This window comes from Manis javanica, chromosome X, assembly GCF_040802235.1.
Source record: "Manis javanica isolate MJ-LG chromosome X, MJ_LKY, whole genome shotgun sequence".
Taxonomy (NCBI): Eukaryota; Metazoa; Chordata; class Mammalia; order Pholidota; family Manidae; genus Manis; species Manis javanica.
Genome location: NC_133174.1, coordinates 12,756,498 through 12,770,744, shown reverse-complemented (window position 1 = coordinate 12,770,744; position 14,247 = coordinate 12,756,498). Strand labels below are relative to the sequence as shown.

General features: G+C 38.5%; 1 protein-coding gene across 5 annotated transcripts in view; it reads right to left on the bottom strand.

Moving 5' to 3' along the window:
* The window catches only part of PPEF1 (protein phosphatase with EF-hand domain 1), a 135,638-nt gene that overhangs the window by 85,040 nt on the left and 36,351 nt on the right, over positions 1 to 14,247 (bottom strand). The gene's annotated exons all lie outside the window — the stretch shown is intronic.

Below are 14,247 nucleotides of genomic sequence, written 5' to 3'. Positions count from 1 at the left end.
AACCCTCAGCATCTCTTTGTGGCAATAGGGAGTTTGACACCAACACAGTCACGGTCCACTGGAAGCAATGGATTAAATAAAGCCATGGCAACATAGATGGATCTAAAAAGCACAGTGCTTCAATTAACACAGTATTAAAAAGTTAGAGACAGAATGAAATATAACATGATACCATTTTATATAAATTTAAAATATACATACAGAAAACTACAATACACATTGCATAAGAATATATACAAAGGAAAACGTACTAACCATAACAGATCAGTTATTTATGGGGGGGGCAGTAAATGAGTAGGGTACATGGATAAAAGGCAACAAGCAAATTAAGAAAGAGCCTTGCACAGACCAGCGATGACCAACAATGTACAATGAATTGAGAAGGATAATTCACTCCACCTTCTGTACCAGAGATTCAATTGATAAAAAACAGATAGATCAATGAACACATCGCCCTCCTTCATACAGTTACTCTGAGGATGAAATGAGACACTCCAGGTGAAGAGAACAGCCCAATGCCTGGTGACAAGCACATGCTGAATGGATGGCAACTATAGTGAGAAATACCGTTGTTTACAGATTATTTAGGCACACCAACTTGCTTCTGGAGCAGGTAGCCTTTGAACCATCCTGTAGCTTCATAGTTTTAAAGAAAGCAATCAGGTGAGAGATAATGAGATTTAAAATACAGCCTCTTATGCCTTCCTCAAGTTTTAGAGTAAAGAGCAATCAACACCAGCCAGCTCCTTTTCTTCATACTATAATTTTCCCAGTTAGCACATAAAAATTAAGAGTTGACTATAGCAAGAACAATCTGAGTTCTGAAAGCAGAAATCCAGACTTCAGTCCTCGTACCCTCGGCCTCGTACTGCTATATACACTGAGTATATATTGGTCACCTGAGAGTTTCTCTGAGGCTCTTGGTTCCAGAGACTTTCATTTCATTATTCAGCTCTAGAAACCCCAGGAAATAGGCATAAGGTCAAGTTTCATGGTCTTTATAGGGACAAACCACAGGGAGAAGAAATTAGAGTGACTTGCTCAATATCCCAAAGCAAATGCCATAGCTGAAATCTCAAATGTTCTTACCATACCATTATGGAGAGCCCAGCCTCGCCAGAAAGTTCTGTTCTAGGGGACAGTTCACTGTTATGACCAACCAACCCTCACCTCAGGGGCTCTCTCATGAGGTATTCAACACTTGTTATCATAAAATCAGTTTTGTGTTAGATGATTTTGCCCTTCTGTAGGCTAGTGTAAGTGTACTGAGCACGTTTAAGGTGGGCTGGGCTAAGCTGTGATGTTTGGTTGGTTATGCATATTAAATGCATTTTCAACTTACAATATTTTCAATTTACAATGGGCTTATCAGGACATAATCTATTGTTTAAGTCGAGGAAAATCTGCATAGTCACATGTTTATGTGTTTGTTGTCTATTTTCCCCTATTAGCTAAGCTACATGAGAAGAGGGACTTTATTTTGTTCATTGCTATATGCCCTGTACCTGGGGTAAGGCCTGGAAGTTGATATCTGTTGAATGAATGAATGAATGAATGAATAAATACCTTCTAGGGCTACAGAATAATACACAATAATATATTAGTAATGTACAGAGATAGGTATCAGTAATATAATAATTAATGCTTAATATAAAATGCTTCGCACATTGCCTGGCATATAGAATGCACTCAAATAAATGGTAGGTGCTTTTTTTAAAACTTAAGGTGGGAATAACAGGGAATAATTCTCTCTCTCCAGACTAACAACTTCTAATGCCTCCAAAGACTTCCTAATTATATATAATATTTCATTAAAATTTTCACAAACTACTGTGGACAAACAGGCTACCACCTCAGATCCCAAGAGCCAGGAGCGAGGAAAGCCGTGGGCACCAGGACCCACAGGGCTTGCTTGCTCCCTTAGAGTGCACACACTTGCCTCAAACACCGACTTCTCAGTGAGGCCTTTCCTGATCACCTTTTTAAAAATGGTACCCCTCCTCCCATTGACATCTCCCTCCTCATTTTCTTTCCACAGCACTTATCACCATCTGATACAGCATATGTTTTACTCATTTGTTATTGTCTGTCTCCTTCCACTAAAATGTAATCTCCAAAAGGGCAGGGATTTGGGTCTGTAGAGTTAGTTGCTGTATCCCCTGCGTCTGGAACAGTCCCTGGAACATAGTAGGTACTCAATAAATATTTGTTGAATGAATGAATGAGTGCTGCTTAGTTAAGACTTTCTGTCTTGTGTTTCTCTTCATGCTGACTGGTAGAGTTTTCTGTTTTTTTTTTTTAATGCAAGTTAATTTGACAGTTCTTTAAGAAACTCTCTGCTTTTGATATTCTGCTGGCAGAGGCCTCCTGAGAAGGCACCAGGACGAGTAAATATTTAACGTAACTTTCAGGGCCCTCACATCCTGTCGGGAAGAGAGAAAGGCGCAAGTATGATAGAACTGATTAAAAGGAATTCAAATGAACTGAAAAGAGAATGAACCATCTAGTGGTAAAAGGCTTTAAACAAGGAGGGAAAGCATCTATCACCTCAGCTGTTCAAAGCATAATGAGAACGGTACGGCTCCACTCTGGGACCACAGTTTTCATTGTTGCTATTGTTGTTTATACATATTCTAATATGCCATCTGCTAGAGTGTGTGGCTGTCCCAGTGAGACTCCCAACTTCACTGAAAAAAACAGCTCGAAGCACACGCCCAGAGGAAATGAGATGCTCACAAAGCCTGCTTCTGGGGCAGCAGGCAAGGCAAGGACCCTGCGAGGCTCACTCATCCACAAACTCAGGCATCCTGCAGGGCAAGGGCTCAACACAGCATCCTTGTTCCTGGAAAGCATTTTTCTTAAACAAGAGACAAGTGAGAATAAAGCATGAGGCCCAGTCTCCAAACAATGACAGACATTTTAAACAAAACTATCACTTTCCCCAAATGACAAAAGAGCTCATAGCCTTTTTTGTTCCTGGAAACCTCTGGCTTTCCAGTCAGAGATGATAGGCAAGAATTGGAGGTCATTTCTTTGACTTTTTATTTACTCACATACTGACCCACTCATCAACCTATCCATGTGTGATAATAAAAATAAGTTCTCAGTTTGTAATCTAGAGACTTCACTTTGGGTCCTGACTCAACCAGGTGCCCACTGTGTAACCTCAGACAAATCACCTAACCTCTTTGGTCCTCAATGTCTCATGAGAACAATGAGAATTTGATTTATGTATTACTAAGATCCTTTCCAGTTATAAAATACTCTATTCCGTCCCTGTATTTTTGTAATGCCACACCTGCAGTCTACCTATTATTGCACATAGCAAAGCTGAAAATGACCATTCAAGGACAAAATAGGATGTGTAAATGTGAACACTTAAATCAGAAGCTTGTGGACAAAGAAGACAAATTCTGAAGGCTACTTTAAAAAAACAAAACCTAAATTATCCCTGTAGAAAAATCAGTCAATTCACTAACATCCCTGGCTTTCCCATCAAGGAACTGTAGCCAAAGTTTGCTAGCAATTGGTCTAGGAACATTAAACATTTCACCTATTACTTTTCCTCCAAATTGCTTAAGGTAGGATCACTGGGTACAGTCTGTTAACTGGCTCAAGGGATCACCAATAAAAGATGGGAAAGATGGACGGGGAAGAAAGTGAAGACAAGAGGAGGCTGGGAGACAGCCACCTGAGAAGGGTCTAAGCCGAGAGGTTTCAATCACAATCAAGAGGTCAGAGAACGGGATAATAATCCTAATGACTACAGAAGTGGAGATGATCCAGGAGGCCACAGGCACCGGGGAGGGGAGTGAGCAGCTGAAGTAAGAGTGGAGGAAAGGCTGCTGCAGTTTAGGAGGTCAAGGAACTGAGACGCTAACATTCTTGGGTTCCCTGTGTGTACAGTGAAGATACCCAGGATAATGCCAGGACACGGCACACAGAGTCTGCAATGAACGAGGAAGTTGGTGGATGCAGACACAGGAAAGGGCTAACAAACAGCACCCCAAAGGGCATAAACCTAGGCTACAGCCAGCACAAGCTTAGCAAACATATCTCAAGTAGTACAGGATTCGGATAGCTTTAACTTTTTATTTTGAAACATTTTCAAACCTATCGGAAAATGGTAAGAATAGTCCAGTTGTTAATATTTTGTTACATATGCATTCTCTTGCTCGCACACTCTCTCCATATCCATATACACACATTATCATCATTTCTTCAGTCTCTTTTATGCTAGAACAAGTCCTTAGCCCTTTGTCTTGAATGACATTGAAGTTTTTAAAAGTGTACAGGCCAATTATTTAAATATCCTTCAGTTTGGATCTATTTCCTTGTGATTAGATGGAGGTTATATAGTTTGGTAGGAGTAAGTGATGGGTCTTTTTCAAGTGTGCTACAGCAGGAGGCACATGATGTTTATTTGTCTCATTATTGGTGATGTAAACTTAGATCACTTGGTTAAGGTGTTGTCCACCTAAAATTCTCTACTATAGAGGTATTTTCTTTCTCTTTATAACTAATAAACAATTTGCATGAACACACTTTGGTACTGTGTATATTCAGATCTCTAACACACTCACTGATGATTTTTGCCTAAATCAATTATTTCTATGGTGGGTGCAAAAACAGCTGTTTTCTAACTCATTCCTTCTACACTTATTAGGATTTGAATTTTTAAATGCCCCATTTAAAGCCCTCTTATATTCAACAGGGTAATGGAACAATACAAAGATTACATGAAGCCATCTTATGGAAGTTTTCATAAGAATTATAATCCTTGGCTATACTATAATTCAGGAGGATATGAAGCTCTATCAATACAATACCAAAATAATAGACTAAATCAGGAAAATAGTTTATAGTAACTGTGACCTCTCTACCATGACTTTCTTTTTCAATTATTTTCATGAAGATATCAATTTTTAAAAACTCTTACATTCTTAAATATGTAAGAAATTTAGCTATGTGAAAGCACTACCATAATCTTAAATTACTACAATATTTTCTAGAAGGAAATATGTTTTATTCAATAATGACCTTTAATTCTTACTCAGGAAAACAAATTAAATGTCTCGATATAGTATTCTGTTTTAAGCCTCCCTTGTTATTAATTACTAATCTGAGTTATATTGCCACATTCATTCACCCAATGAAGGTCAAATATGATGAGCATTAAATTTTTGTCTTTTGCAATTGCTAAAAAGATAAAGCAATGTAAAGCCATAATCGTGTAAGAAAAGTGTTCTGATTACAGGAAATAACTGACAGTTGGGGCTGAGGTATTGCCCTTTCTTACACTGAGCTGAAATGTGTCTCTCTGTAGCAGGATTTTCTAACAACTAACAGGATCTAATTATAAAGCTGGCTTCTTGGTGAATTGTGTAGTCAAAGCTGGAAGCTAGTAAAAAACATTTCAATAGGGAGTACTACCCATCCTTTCAGCAGTACTTTCTACCTTCTAAAGGCTCATGATTCTTTTTTTTTTTTGGTATCATTAATATACAATTAAATGAGCAACACTGTGGTTACTAGATTCCCCCCATTATCAAGTCCCCACCACATACCCCATTACAGTCACTGTCCATCAGCGTAGTAAGGTGCTATAGAGTCACTACTTGTCTTCTCTGTGCTACACTGTAAAGGCTCATGATTCTAGAGTGTATTTCTAAATAGTCCATGTCAAAGTCTTACCATACTTGAAATTTCTAAGGCAGGGATGGATTCATCACACAGTAAATAAAGGAACAGATGAAGATGAATTTAATTGGTATAAAGAATAAAAAAGCTATTTGGTTTTTTGTTTGCCTATTTTGTGCAGGCAATATATGTGTTTGTAGTACCAATCCTATAATAAACCTCAAGGTCAACACATTATCATATCAAAAAGTGAATAATTAAGAACTGTTATTGAGAGGGATACTAATTTCAGATGAGGAAAATGGTCTCCTTTTACAAAGAAAAGTACTTATGCTTAAAATGATTCCCAATTGATGCTAACAAACCAGGGATTAGATTAACAGGGGGTGAAATGAAGATTTGGCAGTTTTGACATACTGTTGATAATTAAAGCCATGGGAATAAAGTCACCCAAGGAAAACATTAGAGTGACAAAATAAGAGGGCCAAGAGGAACCCCAATATTTAAAAGTTGGGAGAAAGCGGAACCCTCATAAAGAGTTCAGAGATGTTAAGAGAAACCCAGGAGAGCGTGCTGCCGCTGACGCCAAGGGCCGTGTTCAAAAACTTGTCAGAACCATTCTCCCTGGGATTGGATAAAGGAGAAGGTGGGAGACAGGGGCGCAAGCTCTGAATGGGAGGAGAGAGAGGAGCACACCTGGAGGGAACAGAGGGCAAGGGAAGGCTTTTCTTCCAAAGGGAAGGAAAAACAGTGACAAAGGGCAATGTTGTGCAACTGAGAAATTCCAAATATGAACTATATGTTAATACTATTACTCTATTACTGTTGATTTTTTTCCATGTGATATAGTATTATAGTTATGTAAGAGAATATCCCTCTTTTTGGCACATTCATGCTGAATGAAGTACTGTATATACAGGTTAATACAATGTCTACAACTCACTTTCAAATGGAGAGGGAAATGGAGAGAGGGAAGGAATAGAGAATAGTAAAGTATTAACAACTGGTGAATCTACGTAAATGGTATGTGGGTGTTCATGGTACTATTCTTTCATCTCTGTAGGTTTGCAATTTTTAGAAACAAAAAGCTGGGGGCAAAACAAAACAGAATGGCATGAGAAAAAATACATATGTGCAAACCAAAAAAATAAATAAGGGAACGAGAAGAAAGGGATTTGAGCATGTTAAAATGTTAATGAATTAACAGCTAGGGGAGTCGGCAGGAAAGGCAGAAGGGAGTAGTGACCCCCTCCTCCCTACACACACCCGCAGCTATAGAGCAGATAGCCCTCCAGTGACAAGAACTTTAACATGCATCTTATCTAATGTCCCCTTTCACTAAACGAGCAGAATGAGGGAGGGCCCGACTCACAGGGTCTGTTACACCCCACAGTGCTTGCTAGTAAAGCCTGCTTGATGGCAATTATAAGGAGAATATTCCAACAATAATAACAAGAATGGCAAGTCCCCTTTAAACTCTCAGAAAATTCTTTGGGAAACAACAAAGATAAAGGAAACAATGTCATTCATTGTTTTTCATGAAGGTCCCACATTTAAAAATACAGCATTGTAAAGGACTTAAAGTTGGGAGGAGAGGGTGGTGGGAGGGCAGTTGTGAATGACTTGATTGTTAGATTTTTAAACGAGATTAACTAGATGTTATTCCAAGAATTAAAGAAATATTTGCTTTGCTATTTAGTATTTTAAAAAATGTTTAAAGTAGTAGAGAACAAATACTTTTTAAAAGAACAATCTCCATTAGAGAAAATTCTCATTTCTCATAACTTAAAACATCAAACTTCAAAGCCCAAAACACTAGATAGCCTTTGTAGGCATCTCAGCACTTAGGGAAAATGAATAAATGCATTTCTAAGTGGTCTCAAGAGAAAAAATACAAAAACTGTATCATTGTGTTCTCAAAGTGCTCTGTGGGAAAAGAAAAAAGGTAATAGATTATGAATTCAAAAGCCATCGATATAAAATTTTAAGTGTAAAGTGAAGTTCAGGAGAATGAAATTGCAATGTTTGATCTCTGTTTTTTGGATAAATTCTAATTTTACAAGTCAGGGCAGCATATTAAAAGGAGCATGGACTTGGAATCTCTCAGGGCTAGTTCCAATTTAGGCTCAGCTACCAACTAGTGCATGACTTTGGGCATTTCTTTAATCTAAGTCTAAGTTTCCTCATCTAGAAAAGGAGACTAATGAAAGCTCCCTCCAAGATTTTGGCAAGAAATGTCAATAATGAATGTAGTAGGCCCTCAAAAAATGATAGCTATTATTATTCTCTTCCCTGTTGTATATTACAAAAGAAGCAAAATAACAATAACAATAATAATACAATATTGATGCTACTTCTCTACATGGGAGGTGGATAGCCCACAGGAAGGAGACAGTTTGAATTTTATATGTAGGCTACTCTTTACCAAAAATGCCATGCTACTCCAGAGACCGAGTACCGTGGTGGGCTGAATGACCAAGGTGGGGGGGCACCCCTTCACACCAGTCAGAGCATGAGAAACAGGAAGCAAGCTCTAGCCTTGGCTCCATCACTTACTAGCTATGTGTTCTTGAACACATCGCTTTGCCTCTCAAAGCCTCAGTTTCCTTTTCTGCAAATAGAGAACCCTTCACAGGTGGCGAAGATCAAATGCATGTAAAAAGGCCTGTCCAACTATAAAAGCACTATGTAAATAAAAGGTACTTTATGCAAGTAAATTTAATTAAAGCTAGTTTCCAAGGGCAGCACCACTGGGAGGCACCATAAAAGGGTGTAAATGTTGACAACAAAATACACTGTACTCAGAACTCCTTGGGTTCAAATCCCAACTCTGGCAATTGTTAGTTATACAACCTTGACAAGTATTTAGCTCAATGAGCATGAGCTTCTTCAGCTATACAAATAGAAATAAAGACAATTTACTCAGGTTTATTGCAGAAAAATAAAATATGTAGAATATTTTGAACACTCTCTAGAATACAGAGAGTAGTCTGGAAATGATAACCATTATTTTCTATCAAGAGCTTTCAAAACATGAATAGCCCTTGACACAGTCATTTCATGTCTAATCACCCAAATATGGGAATAATCTAAAATAAGAAAAAAAAGGAATTCTGCAGTGTTTTATATTAGTAAAAAAAAAAAATCTGATATTAGAGAAATAATCATGGCCTATCCACTAAATGAAAGACTTAGTAATAGCTAAAATATAACAACTTGAGAAATATTTAAATAACAATGTTATAGTGGCAAAAGAGAGACTACAAAAAATTAATAATTAGCAAGATCAAAAATTTACACTATACCAAAAAAAAAAACTAGAAGGAAATTATCAGAATGTTAACAGTTGTAATCTCCAGGTAGTAGAATGATGAGTAGTAATTATTTCCAACTGGTGTTCTATATTTCTCAATATTTTTGAATGAGGAAAATTTTTTAGAGGTGTTAAGTAAACACCATTACGTCAGTTTTCAGCTGATTTATTATTATTAAATCATAATGAGCATAGATTGACATATTCAACAATAAATAATGGAAGAACAAAAAGAATTATAAGGGAATACTCTGAACAAGTATATGCTAAGAAGTCAAGTAACATGGATGAAATGGACAAATTCCTAGGACAACACACACTGTTTAAATGACTCAAGAAGACACAAGAAGAAATTGAAAATCTGAATAGGCCTATAGCAAGTAAAGAGTAGAATAAGTAATCAAAAAAACTACCCACAAAAAAAACGCACATGCCCAGATAGCTTCCAAGACAAATTCGAAACATTTAAAGAATTAATATCAGTTCTTCACAAACTCTTCTAAAAGATGGGAGAGGGAAGAGTTTCAAACTCATTCTATGATGCTAGTATTTTTTTTTCATTCTAATTACAGCAACATTTTTTATTCATAAGAAGTTTTAGCTGAATAATCTCCAAATAATCTACATCTACCCAGAACATTTGGAAACAGGCAAGAATTCTTAGTATGTAAAGTAAATCTGGCCATATACTAATTGACTTCTTCTCTTGGTAGTATCTTTTTTTTGGATTTTGAGGTTTTATTTTTCCCCTTTTTATCTTTTTATTTTATACATACAATTTTATATTGGTTTCAAGTATACAACACAGTGGTCCAACAATTACCCATACTACTAAATCCTCACCCCCAGTAGTGTGGTTAGTATCTGTCACCGTAGGAAGATGTTACAGAATCACTGGCTATATTCTCCATGCTGTACTACCATCCCTGTGACTAACTTATATTACGACTGAGAATTTTTGTGCCCCTTTGTCCCCCTCACCTTCTCCACCCACCTACACCAATCCCTCCCCCATTGGTAACCACCAGTCTATGACACTCGTATTATCTTGATATCAAAACCAGACAGATATCACAGGAAAATAAAGCCATCTTTTTGATATCCAACACCTCTTATGAATACAGATACAAAAGTTCTAAACAATACTGGCAAACTGAATCCAGCAACATATAAAAAGGATTATATACCATGACTAAGTGGAATTTATCCCAGGAATGCAAAATTGGTTCAACATCTGAAATTTAATTAGCAAATACTCTATTACACAATAAAGGAAAAAACTATATGATCATCTCAATATATGCAGATAAAACATTTTGATAAAATTAAACACCAATTCTCAATAAAAAACAATGGAAAAACTAGGAATAGGAATGCACTTCCTCAACTTGATAAAGATTATCTACAAAAAAACTACAACTAATTTACTTAAAGGTAAAAGACTGAATACTTTCCCCTAAGATTGGGAACAAGACAAGGGTGTTTACTCTCACATTTCTATTCAACAGTATAGAGGTTCTAGTCAAGATAAGTAGGCAAGAAAATGAAATAAAAGATGTAGAAGAGAAAGGAAGAAGTAAAATTATCTCTCTTTGTAGATGATACGATTAGTAAATAGAAAATTCTAAGGAATCCACTAAAAACCTATCGGAGCTAATAAATGGATTCAGTAAAGCCTTAGGATACAAGATAGATACACAAAAATAAACTGTTTTTCTACAATGAATAATCCAAAAGTGAAATTAAGAAAACAACTGCATTTATAATAGTATAAAAAAGAATAAAATACTTGGACTAAATTTAACAAAGAAAGTGTAAAACAGACTCTGAACACTACAAAACATTGTTGGAAGAAATTAAGGAAGACCTAAATAAATGGAAAGACATCTGGGCTCATGAATCAGTTGATTTAACTGGTAAGATGGCAATACTCCTCAAATTGATCTATAGATAATGCAGTACCCATCAACATTCCAGCTGGCTTCTTCTGAGAAACTGACAAATTGATCCTAAAATTCATATACAATGCAAGGGACCCAGAAAGCCAAAACAATTTTGAAAAAAGAGAAACAGAGTTGAAGGACTCACACTCCCAATTTCAAAACTTTCTACAAAAGCTACAATAATCAAGATGGTATGGTACTAACATAAGGATAGATACATAGATCAATGGAATAGAATTGAAAGTCCAGAATTAAACCCTCACATCTACAGTCATTTGATTTTTGACAACAGTGCCAAGATCATTCAATGGGGAAAGAATAGTCTTTTCAACAAATGGTGCTAGGACAACTGGACATCCATACGCAAAAAGTAAATTTGTACCCCTACCTCATATCATATATGAAAATTAACTCAAAATAGATGAAAAACCTAAATGTAAGAGCTAAAACTATAGAACTCTCAGAAGAAGACATAAGCCTAAATAATCTTGGATTTAGCAATCAATTCTTAGATATGATACCAAAAACACAAGCAACCAAAGAAAAAATAAATTGGGTATCATCAAAATTAAAGGCCTTTGTGTATCGAAGGCCATCATTAAGAAAGCAAGAAGATAGCCCACTGAATGGGAGAAAATATTTGCAAGTCGTATATTTGATGTGACTTATAACTAGAATATATAAAGAACTCCTAAAACAAAATACTATGAAAATAAATAACTCAGTTAGAAATGGATAAATGAATAGACATTTCTCCAAAGAAGATCTACAAATGGCTAATAAACACCAGAAAAGATACTCCATATCATTTGTCATTAAAGAGCTGCAAATGAAAACCCTGAGATACTACTTCATACCCACTAGGATGCATATAATCAAAAGGGCAGACAACAACAAGTGCTGCTGAGGATGTGGAAAAATTGGAACCACCATACATGGCTGGTGGGAAGGTAGAATGGTGCAGCCACTTGGGAAAACAGTTTGGAAGTTTCTCAAAATGTTAAACATTGAGGTACCATATGACCCAGCAATTCTACTCTTAGGTATATACTCAAGAGAACTAAAACATGTGTTTACACAATAACTTGTACATGAATGTTCATAGTAGTAGCATTGTTTACAACAGCAAAAAAGTGGAAACAATCCAAACATCCATCAACTAATGAATGGAGGAACACTATGTGGCATATTCATACAATGGATTATTAATCAGCAATAAAAAGGAATGAAGTTCTGATTCATGCTAAAACATGATGAACTTCAAAAACATTATGCTGAATGAAAGAAGTCAGACAAGAAAGACTCCATATTGTCTGATTATGTTTACATGAAATGTCCAGAACAGGCCAAATCTATAGAGACAGAAAGTAGATTAGTGATTGCCTCGGGCTGGGGAAGTGGGGGTGAGGGGAATGACTGCTCATGGTTTTCAGGGATAGGATGATGAAAATGTTCTAAAATTGATCGCAATGATGACTGTATAGCTCTGTGAATACACTAAAAATCATTGAGTTATACACTTTAAATTGGTGAATTGTGTGGTATGTAAATTGTATCTCAATAAAGCTGCTATTTTAAAAAAGTGATCCAGTTGGGAAAACACTTTGGAAGTTTCTCAAAATGTTAAACATTGGGAGGGCGGAGCCAGGATGGCGGCGTGAGTAGAGCAGTGGAAATCTCCTCCCAAAAACACATAGAGCTATGAAAATATAACAAAGAAAAATCTTCCTAAAATAGAGACAACAGGACACAGGACAACATCCAGACCACATCCACACCTGCAAGAACCCAGCGCCTTGCGAAGGTGGTAAGATACAAGCCCTGGCCTGGCGGGACCCGAGCGCCCCTCCCCCCGGCTCCCGGCGGGTGGAAAGAAACCGGAGCAGTTTTTTTTTGGCGAGTGCTTTTTGGAAGCCTTAAAGGGACGGGCCCCCGTTGTTAGGGAGGCAGGGTGGTGGGACCGGTGAGCAGGTGCCTGGGACCAATGCCTGAGGACAAAGAATATCCCGCGTTTCGCCCTGCGGAACCGGCGGGCGGGTGCCTGAGACCAGTGCCTGAGGACGGAGGAAATCGCGCGTTTTTTCCCTTTTTTTTTTCTCTTTTTGGCGAGCACTTTTTGGAAGCCTTAAAGGGACAGGGACCCCGGTGCTAGGGAGGCAGGGCAGCGGGTCTGGTGAGCGGGTGCCTGGGACTGGCGCCTGAGGACAAAGAATATCCCGCGTTTTTCCCTGTGGGACCGGTGGGCGGGTGCCTGAGACCGGCACCTGAAGACGGAGGAAATCGCCTGTTTTTCCCCTTTTTTTCTCTCTTTTTGGCGAGTGCTTTTTGGAAGCCTTAAAGGGATAGGGACCCCGGTGCTAGGGAGGCAGGGCGGCGGGACTGGTGAGCGGGTGCCTGGGACCAGCGCCTGAGGACAAAGAATATCGAGCGTTCTTTCCCTGCAGGACCGGTGGGTGGGTGCTTTTTGGAAGCCTTGAAAGGACAGGGACCCTGGTGCTAGGGAGACAGGGCAGCAGGACCAGTGAGCGGGTGCCTGGGACCGGCACCTGAGGACAAAAAAAAAATCGCGTGTTTTTTCCTTTTTTTTTCTTTCTGTTCCCTCTCTCATTGTTGCTGCTGTTGTTTTGGTTTGGAGAGTGCTTTTTGGAAGTCTTAAAGGGGCAGGACAGGTCACTTAGACCAGAGGCAGGGAATCTGGGGATCTCTGGGCACTCTAACCCCCTGGGCAGCAGGGAGCACAGAGGCCCCTTACGGATATAAATAGCCTCCCGGCCGCTCCCCCTCCAACGGGGCTCCACCATTTTGGAGGAACAGCCCCAGCCAGGCCAAGCCCACAGCAACAGCGGAGATAAACCCCATAGCAACTGGGCAGGAAGCAGAAACCCTGTCTGCGCACAGCTGCCCAGCACAAGCCACTAGAGGTCGCTATTCTCCCAGGAGAGGAAGGCCACAAACCAACAAGAAGGGAAGCTCTTCCAGCGGTCACTTGTACCAGCTCTGCAAACTATCTCTATCACCATGAAAAGGCAAAACTACAGGCAGACAAAGATCACAGAGACAACACCTGAGAGGGAGACAGACCTAACTAGTCCTCCTGAAAAAGAATTCAAAATAAAAATCATGAACATGCTGACAGAGATGCAGAGAAAAATGCAAGAGCAATGGAATGAGATGCAGAGAAAAATGCAAGAGCAGTGGGATGAGATGCAGAGAAAAATGCAAGAGCAGTGGGATGAAGTCCGGAAGGAGATCACAGATGTCAGGAAGGAGATCACAGACGTGAAACAATCCCTGGAAGGATTTATAAGCAGAATGGATAAGATGCAAGAGGCCATTGAAGGAATAGAAGCC